Source organism: Diabrotica undecimpunctata, chromosome 5 (assembly GCF_040954645.1).
Source record: "Diabrotica undecimpunctata isolate CICGRU chromosome 5, icDiaUnde3, whole genome shotgun sequence".
In the NCBI taxonomy this organism is placed as follows: domain Eukaryota; kingdom Metazoa; phylum Arthropoda; class Insecta; order Coleoptera; family Chrysomelidae; genus Diabrotica; species Diabrotica undecimpunctata.
This window is the reverse complement of record NC_092807.1, coordinates 148,316,831-148,326,789: the sequence shown is the minus strand read 5'-3', so window position 1 is coordinate 148,326,789 and position 9,959 is coordinate 148,316,831. Positions and strand designations below refer to the sequence as shown.

The 9,959-nt window shown below is 33.9% G+C and overlaps 1 protein-coding gene across 1 annotated transcript in view; it reads right to left on the bottom strand.

The window, feature by feature from the left end:
• Nucleotides 1–221: 221 nt before the first annotated feature.
• dsx (transcription factor doublesex) overlaps nt 222–9,959 on the bottom strand; it is a 620,621-nt gene continuing 610,883 nt past the window's right edge. The window contains exon 6 of the mRNA XM_072532995.1: nt 222–658. The gene's annotated coding sequence lies outside the window, so the exon portion shown is untranslated. The remainder of the gene's footprint in view (nt 659–9,959) is intronic.

Below are 9,959 nucleotides of genomic sequence, written 5' to 3'. Positions count from 1 at the left end.
CTCCATATTTGTTCATGAACATTCATGTCGTAATGTAGGTTAATAATAGAGATAATTCGATAATAATGCTTCCTCCTCCTTCCACTATTTTACTAATTTCAGTGAGCAAAAACGGTTGTCCTTGATATGAAGATATTGGCTAACGCAGGGGCGGAATTTGGAATTTAGTCGTGATTTTAAATTTAAACTGCTATTAATCCCCCCCCCCCCCCACTCCTAAAGGTTAGAATAATAAAATTTGGAGCACCTTTCCATGCAAGGTTAGGCCTTTTTTTCATCTTAGCTGACTGGACTATTCGTATTTCATCATAGAAGCATGTATTCGAACATATTTTAAATAAATTGTATTTTTTGGAAGACCTTTAACATTTCAATTTTTATCTCAATGTGTTTTGTTTTATTGTATCATGTTATTTTTAATTACTATAATATCTAATGAAATTTCATCACTCATCACACTAAATGTAGACGCTTCAAAAATTATTGCTACACTTTTTATAATAATTCGTTATTGTTATTACCAGGACGATTATACAGTTAAACAGACGGATTTGACTGGAACATTCAAAAATGTCTATAAGAGGTAAAACATATTTTTAGTACGACACATTTCCTAGATTAATAATTCGGTTGATTAGGTACACTGGAATTCGATGCCCTGAAACAAAAAATTCACATTAGTTATTTTAAACATACAAATGAGATATTTTCAATAAAAATGTATTATAATAAAATTCATTAGTGCTTGCTCACAATATAACTTTTATTACAATAAACCGATGGGAGAACCGAAGGATTCGAGAGAATTGTTCAACATGACACCAAGAGCAACCTATATATGGTCGCGGTAATAATATTGCAGAACGCTTTAAATGCGTCGCGCGGCGATTGATCCAATATCTTTTACAACGGACTGGATGCTTGTCCCGAAGCACACCAGAAGCGTTTTAGTTGGGAAGCGGTTCGTTAGTAGCGAGTGTTGTTTGCTACAGTTTAATTCTTTTAAATAGTGGTGTCGCCTCCATTGGACAATGTGGTTGAAAATATTTCGTACGATAACAACACTAATTTTGTAGAAAATGTCAGTGCCAATGCAGGTGGGAAGAAAATAGAGGATTGTAACGTTGATTGCCAGAAGAGTATGGAAGCTGATATGTTTGAAGATTGGTTGGAAAACTCACTGATCCCAAACTTGGAGCCAAATAGTATAATAGTGCTTGGCAACCCTTTCTATCATTCTCGCCAGCTTACTAAGATACCAAATACATCTTCGTATGGAAAATGGAAATGGAAATAGAAATCCTATCAAGAATCGAACAAGTAAGGAAAACATTCATGAGCATTAAAACATTTTTTACAAGATCAGACCTTAGTCTACAGCTTAGAATCCGAATGATCAGATGTTACGTTTTTTCTGTCTTACTGTATGGCTGTGAAAGTTGGACAATGGACTCTGAAATAGAAAAAAGAATAGATGCCTTTGAGATGTATATATACAGACGAATGTTGAGGATTCCATGGGTACAAAGAGTTAGTAATGTTGAGGTACTTCGTCGTATGTGTAAACAAAAATAATTACTAAGAATAATCAAAGGGAGGAAAATGCAATACTTGGGTCATGTGCTGAGAGGCGAAAGATATGAATTACTTCAAGTTATACTGGAAGGAAAAGTACAGGGCAAAAGATCAGTAGGAAGACGCCATAACTCGTGGCTGAAAGACCTAAGGTGATGGTTCGACCGCTCATCCGCAGAGATCTTTCGCGCAGCAGTTTCCAAAACTACAATTGCCATTTGGATCGCCAACCTTCGAAAGGAGACGGCGCAATGAGAAGAGATGAAAAATGGAAAACAGCTAACTAACAACAAGTTCTACTTACGAAGCAATTTAACAAATTATACACCTAAGAGTGTATTACCGAAAAGCATGGACTCACTACATTGAGACTCCCAATTTTTATGTGTACAGATTCTACACCATGTCGGTTTTGCGATTCTTAAAAGGAATAAGAAAGGAAGAATTTAATGGTACTTTAGGGTAAAAACCCCCATCGCTAGCCGCCTGCATAATTTGAATATTACCAGTAGTTGAATAAAGATAGAATTCCTGAATGCGACCAAAATGTTTAAGATTATATCGATATACTAGATTTTTAATTAAGTGATCTTATTGTATGCCATACGCTAAATGAAAAATAAATTCTTTGCTGCTGACACGCTTTTTGGTAAAAGTCAGAAGAACAGCTAAATATTACGATAAACTTAGTGATCACACGTGAGACTCATTTCTTTTTTTGATTTTTGAGTCGTTTTTATCTCTTTTTCACTCAATTTGAAAGGCCATGTTTTGGCTTTGTCTTTTAATTCAAAGAACCTATCAATTCGTTCTAAGATAGTTTTACTCTTACAGATATGGACTGATGCTGTTTTGTAAATACAAAACGAAACGTTTCCGCTAATACATGGAATAGTTAACATCTAGCTTGTTTGTTTTCTACTTTTATCTGACTTGAGATCTTCAAAAGTTACAATGTGAAAGAGATTCCACCCCATTCCATTGTTATATATATATATATATATATATATATATATATATATATATATATATATATATATATATATATATATATATATATATATTTCTGAGTACGGTAAGTCAGGGGAATCTGGCAAGTGCGACTATTCAATACCGTAATTCAACCAACGATAGTAAAATAGCGAAATCTAGTGTAAACGTTACTCAATTCATAACCATGTGTTCTGTATAAGGTGGAGCGACGTTACCGACAGTACATGTGAGAGTTGAGGTATTGAACATATATCTGCAAAAATCCACTTGATTTGTCAAATTTGCACTTACCCCAGTGTTTTGCAATAGCAAGATTTTTAAGGTAAGATTATTAGCCGTATTATTTTAGTGTAAAAGTGCAATTCGTAAATACGATAAACTTGTTTCAATATACATAACCCTACTTAGAGGCCACGTACACTAATGTTCGCACTTGCCTCAATAAAATTTTATCGAGGCAAGTGGGAACTAGGAATAATTAGTTACGTTTCCACCTGCCCCGATTAAAATTTTAATGATTGACTCTTTTTTAGGTGCTACCATGGTTCGCATTTATCAACGTAAGACGGGGAGAGCGACATCTTATAGTAAGGAACAGCTGCAAAAAGCACTGGAAGATATCAGATCTGGAAAAACAACACTACATACAGCAAGCCGAAATTATGCAATTCCAAAAACAACATTGCACAATCATTTAACTGGTGTCATAGGCAAAAAAAGTGATTCATTAAGTAGAGGACCAGTTATTCATGCCGAACATGAACGCAAGTTAGCCGAAGGATTGAAAACTCTAGAAAAATGGGGCTTTGGATTGTCAAAACGTGAAGTTCTGTTTTAAAAATAATATTCCTGATCATGACTGGTTCACCGGCTTTAAAGCAAGATACAAGTTATCTCTCAAGAAACCCCAATCGGTTGAGTACGCAAGGAAGATGTGAAGAAGATGTGTGATCCATTTCCCATTTATAAGTATTTTGAGATCTTAAAGAACACTCTTGTTGAATTAGATCTTAATGATAAGCCTAAGCAAATATGGAATTTGGACAAGACCAGCTTATGCGTTGACCCATCCCGAGTGAAGGTGCTAGGAGCCAAAGGTAAACCGTGTTCGCGAAGTACGAGTGGTCCAGGTAAGGAGAATGTAACAATATTATCTGCGGCAAATGCATTTGGAGACAAAGTACCACCATGTATTGTATTTAAAGGAAAGTTCGTATGGGACCAGTGGATGGCAACACAGGACCTAGATAATCTTGATATAGCATATGCAGCTACTCCAAACGGCTGGATGGAAACGGACGTTTTCGTCAATTTCTTAAAAAATACATTTTTGAATGCTGTGGGACAACAAAGACCACTATTATTGATATATGATGGTCACAGCGAAGAAATCAAGGAATAAAAATGCCGAAGCGAACATTTTCTGAACATGTTCGTGACGTGTGGTATGGTACAAAGCCAGAAATCATCCAAAGCGGATTTCGGAAAGCGGGAATATTCCCATAGAAAAATGACGTTGTAGAAGAAGATACATTTCACTCCTATGTCTATAAACGTTGGAAGGAGATAAATAACAAAACTGCGAATCAAGGTGACGAAAATATGAAAGCAACTCTAGAAGATTTACCAGTTTGGAACCAGTAAAGAAAACACGAGTAACTCCTGGTGCCGAGGTTATAACCAGTAATGATTATTACCAAAAATTACAAGAAAAAGCAAACAATAGTATTGAAGCAGTGCCCAGCACCAGTGGGGTAAAGTATCAGCGGAAAATAAAATCTAGACGACGAAAACAGCATAGTTCCAGTTCTAGTGACGAGTTATCTGATATAGATCAACCGCTAGATGATGATTCGTTAGATGAGCTATCTGATATATATCCACCGTTAGATGATGATTCTTTGGATAATGATTCGCTAGATGATTTGGTTGAGGACATCCTAGATGACGATATGGGCAACAATATTGAAAATTTAAAGGAAGATTTTGAGTCTGGACAGTGGCTTATAGTGAAATATACCGGAAAGAAATCTGTGAAACACTTCATTGGAACAATACTGGGATTTGACCAGGAAAACAACAATCCAATTGTTAAATTCAAGAAAAAGAAGAATAACAATTATACATTTTACTGGCCAGATAATGATGACACTGACACTGTTTCCAGGGAAAATATTGTCATGATATTGCCAGATCCTGTAGAAAATATAAGAGGAAAATCGTTCCAGTTCAGTGTATCTTTCAAAGGATTGAATTTCGTATGCTAGGAAATTTAGCTTTTATATTTTGTTCTTATCAAAAAATTTTGGACTTTTTATAAAAATAAATATTACTGTCACTAAATTTTATGTTTCTTATTCGCAATTGCCCCATACATAGTGAAATACACAACACATATAATAGCCACATGCTATTCCCACTTGCCCCACAGTCTGGGGCAAGTGAGAATATTTGATCAGGTAACGAAAAAAAAATTGTATTTGATAATGTTTGCATAATTAACACGTGTTACTAAATCAGTACTAATTAGAAACTTCTAATGACTTTATATACTAATTGTGATTATTCTAGAATGCATACTTCAGTTTTAATAGTGACATGAACATCATCTCTAGAAAAATGCGTTCGCTCTTACCCTGACTTACCTTATATAAATATTTACTTTATTCCTATCTTTGTCGTACACAGTTGTATTTCCTGTTTAGATCATGTCCAGAGAAGTTTTAAGAAATAGTTTGTATTCATTAAGTGAGTATCGTTTTGTACCCTAAGCTGTTAACAACTCAATAAACTTTTACATTTTCTTCAGAGTTTCGTTACTTAATTCTCCAACGAACACACATCATTTCATACAGAATAAAATTTTGTATATTCAGAAATCATTTGCGATTTTTTTTCAGTTTATTTTTATTTGACCGTGTATAAATAGTTCTTTGATCTATGGGGTTAAGACGAAAAAATATACGGTTTAATTTGAGAAGAGATACTTAACATTTCCTAATAAGTTACAACGATAATCATGTCATAAAAATATCGTTTTAAATTTGTATGTTCCTTCTTGATTTACGACCGCGTATACCAATATAATAGCACTCCCCAATACATTTTGCAGCTCATTTGTTCGTTCGCCTCTCTGGTTTCCATTTAAAAACTATAATAGACTGTTTGTAGCTGTTCCGTGTAATCTTTTTGTACCCGTTCCAAATCCCATCCTTGACAGTCTGAAGAATCTCAACAAAATAATACATAATAGCTTGTCTGGACATAAAAATCATGGAAGCTACTGTCATAATTAGGTAATAAAACTTAAATATATTCATAGTTTCTTTACGAGTTTTACGACTTTGAACAAATGAAAGCTGGTTCTCCTATAGCCGCCTTTAATGTTCAGAACTTACCCAATTTGTTATGTGGCGTTAATAATAATAGAGAATAAAGAGGTTTGAAAAAAAAGGCCGACTTCGCCATACACACGTGTTTACTTTTATTACTTTCTTTGAGAATGGTATCAAATATTTTTTATGTGTCCTCGTAAAATATTTGAAGAGGGTAATGGGTTGACCCCTCATCTGGCGAATTCTTTGTATGATATTTGAATGTTACTATTCAGTCAACATTCAATAGGATAATAAAGAGCTGCAGACAGGAAACTACTGGTATATCCGTTTAGTCACTAATCTTGTAGTTAGTCATTCTACCGGTACTTTGAATTTAGTATTTACCATAAATTTATCTGTTTTAACTTCTAAATCTTTAGCATAGCATCCTGACTGGAGCATCTTTCATATGGTCTCAAAATCATACATGCTTTGCGGTTATTATTATTATTTTTTATTATCATTATTTTTATAAAATAAATATTTACTTCGCACCTACTTTTTCTTTTAGTAACTATCCGTTTTGAATATTGGTCATCATCAAGTAGAATTAGTTTTAAGTGATCATCCTCATTATTAGATCTCGAAAATATGCAAAATGCATTTTAAGTGCATATTTGCTTATTTTGGATAAATTTTACAAGTGCATATGCATTTATTAAAAGTGCATATTTTCAGGTATACCACAATATAGACATATATCTGAGAACGTAAATAATCCATGAAATAAAATCATAAATTATAAATCAATACGGTTTTTCTCGAAAGCTTAACAAATAACAAATTACCAGAAATTGTATTAGCAAAAGACAAAATACAATTGTCGTTCTGTCCGTAGTTAGAGTTGGTTCAGTTTGGTGTATTCTTTGGTGCAGTAAAGTTGTGTTTAAGTGTTTACCAAAAGTGTTTGAAAATGCAAAAACAAAGTGCAAGTAAATCAATTCTTCTGAAAAAGTGGATTAATAGTAAAACAGAGTTCAAAAGTGATGACAAACATATCGTGGGCTTACTGCAAAAATCCGTTAAGTCCGTAATTGTTTCTTCCGAAAAAATTACCTTTTAACGTTGACAGTCTCATTAAAATGAAACTATTAATTCTTATAATTATTATTTGAAAAAAATTAAAATTGGAAGGTTGATATATTTCGGCAACACATATTTTGCTCACAATAATAATATTATTGTTTACAAGGGATGCTAAAAAACAAAAAAAATATGAAACTTAGACGATTTTCGTAGAATAAAAATAGCAAAAATGTATTTAACAGTTTAATCTTAAACTAACGCATAAGTACAATTTTATAGCATGTATTACAAATTCCTTCAGTCTTCAATATCTTCATCACTGTTGGTTGAGAAAGGAATTTCGTCTACAGCTGATTTCGAGGTTGGCAAAGATTTGTACCAACCGTGAAATTCTTCTGGGATGTCCCCCTTACGACACAGTTACCGCAGGCTAGTTTTTTTCTTTCCTGTTATTGGAATTAATTTTAATTATAATTTTTGAAGGGTTATTTCTTCGAAAGAGTTTGAAAGAGTTTTACCAAATACTTGAATTACTTTGAACTCTGAAGTATGGTCATACCTATTCTGAATTATTTCTGGTTTAAAAATCGGTAAGATAGTTTCGAAACAAATTCAGATTTCTGCTTTAATCTGAACCTTCTATAAATGCAAGGTATAGCAGACGTTGATAAAGATGTTAATAGAGACATGGGGAATCTAAAATTTGCATTCCACGACATGTCTATCAACTAAGCCGAAATCTTTAACGAATTCGTTTCTTGTACTCATACAGAGTAGATCCGAATAAAATGAAAAAGACAGCAAAGATTTGATTTCACGTACAAAGCGTCTATGTATCTGTTGATACGTATTTCGACTTAATAAGTCTCATCAGAACAGTTATTCATAGCCGTTCTTAACGTGAAAAATAATCTTGGAGATTATTGAAGAATCTAGTTCTCGTTCATACGATCTCTAACTAACGTATTGTACATTCCTTGCGAGATGATTACCAAATCATCCGCATTTCTAATCGTTTCATAAGAATTTTCCTTTAAAGTCTCTTTAGCAGTCTCCACAGCAGTGACAACGGAACTGAATTTTTATAATTTTTATTTTGAGAATCTTTAGAATACAATTTCCGGATTGGAAATCGAAATCGAGGACATCGATTGGAAATAAAGTAAAAAATATAATTTTCATTATAATTAGTCAAAAAGTCAATTTTTATGGTAAAAGGGAATATTGTACCAAAAACTACTTGTACAAAGTAGATTCAAGTTGATTCGAATAGCCTGGACTGCTTGGCAGTATCGCTGTAAGTCTAAGAGTTATTTACAAACTAAATAATCTCATCCACGACAAAAACGCTGAAAGTCCAAGTGAAACACTGCAAAAACGTTGTAAGTCTTTCTGCGCGGTGGCTATACGACGCACGGTTAAAACGATTAGTCATTCGTCTCGTACACATGCAAGTATGCTGTTTAGTTTAGAGGCTGTTATGTTTATGTCCATCTTTAAATAAGTGGTAGTGTATTTTAAAATATTATAATGGAAAGAAAGACAGAGACTGTAAATTCTGACAGCAGTGATAAAAGTACTGCGCAGAACTTAAACGTTGCATCTAAGAATAGAAAAAGAAGTAATGGAAGGTTATTTGATGTTATGAAGCAATTGAGGTTAAGTTCACACGAAATAGAGCCAGATTGTAAGTGCTTCCGGTACAAATGCTTTCCAAAGATTGGACTTTTGGACAGAAATACCATTATTAAGGAATTTAATAGAATGTCGAGCAGAGATGAGCAGAACAGTTACTTGACTGGTCTTGTATCCATGATTTTAATAAAGAACCGCAGACCACGAAAAAATGAAAATGATGCATAGCAAGTAACTTTATTGAAGTGCCAGTTTGCATGAGAGCTTTTGTTTCATTACATGGCATTAGTGGACGTCGTCTACAAACAATTCAGGAGTCTCTAAAGAAAACTGGTAAGGCACGTACAGATATGAGGGGTAAATATAAACACGTACATTGTGCAAAGCCTTCGACCACATTTGCGGCTTTAAAAGATCATATTAGTTCCTTTAAGGGCCGACAGAGCCACTACAGTAGAAAAAAATCTACAGTAATGTACTTACCAGACAGTTTAACAATAAGAAAAATGTACAATGTGTATAACGCTTTATCTCTTCCAGATATTTCATATAAGTTTTATCGCAAAATGTTTAATAATCATTTTAACATTAAATAAAAATAATTCAACGACGCCAGAAAATGACACGAAAATTCTTCAAGAACTAAGACAGAAGGAAATAGAACATGAATTGCATTTCCAAAAGGGCGAAGTGTTCTATGATTGGAAAAAAGAAGCAAGAAAAAGAAGTATGAAGAGTAAAGAAGTTCGAATCAATAGCTATGGATTTCCAAAAAAACCTTCCTATACCAAACATTACAACCAACGACGTGTATTATAGAAGACAACTCACTTTATATTCTTTTAATATTCACGTGCTACTTCTAGTGGCGATTGCTACTTTTATTGTTACCCCAAAAATATCGCAGCTAAGGGATCAGAGGAAGTTATTTCGTTTTTTCATCATTTTATATTTTTGCAGTTAGACTCCAATGTAAGGCATTTACTTATATTCTGCGACTCTTGTGGAGGTCAAAATAAAATCTCTTTATATTCATTCATTACGTAGTTATTTCCAAAAGACGACTTGACAAAACTAAAATGATTTTTCCAATAAGAGGTCATTCATACTTGGAGTGTGACAGGAATATGGGACTCATTAACCAGCGAATCAAAGGCTACTATAGGCAATAGCCCCCCAAACCATTACTCCAACTGTCCTGTGGACATTTCTCTCAACATGAAACCAGATATCACGTTGCTCTCCACGGCGGCGTCTTACCATCCTACGACCATCATGCGTTCCTAAACAGAATCTTGATTCATCGCTGAATACTACATTACGCCATTCTGCCACCCAATGCTGCCGTTCTCT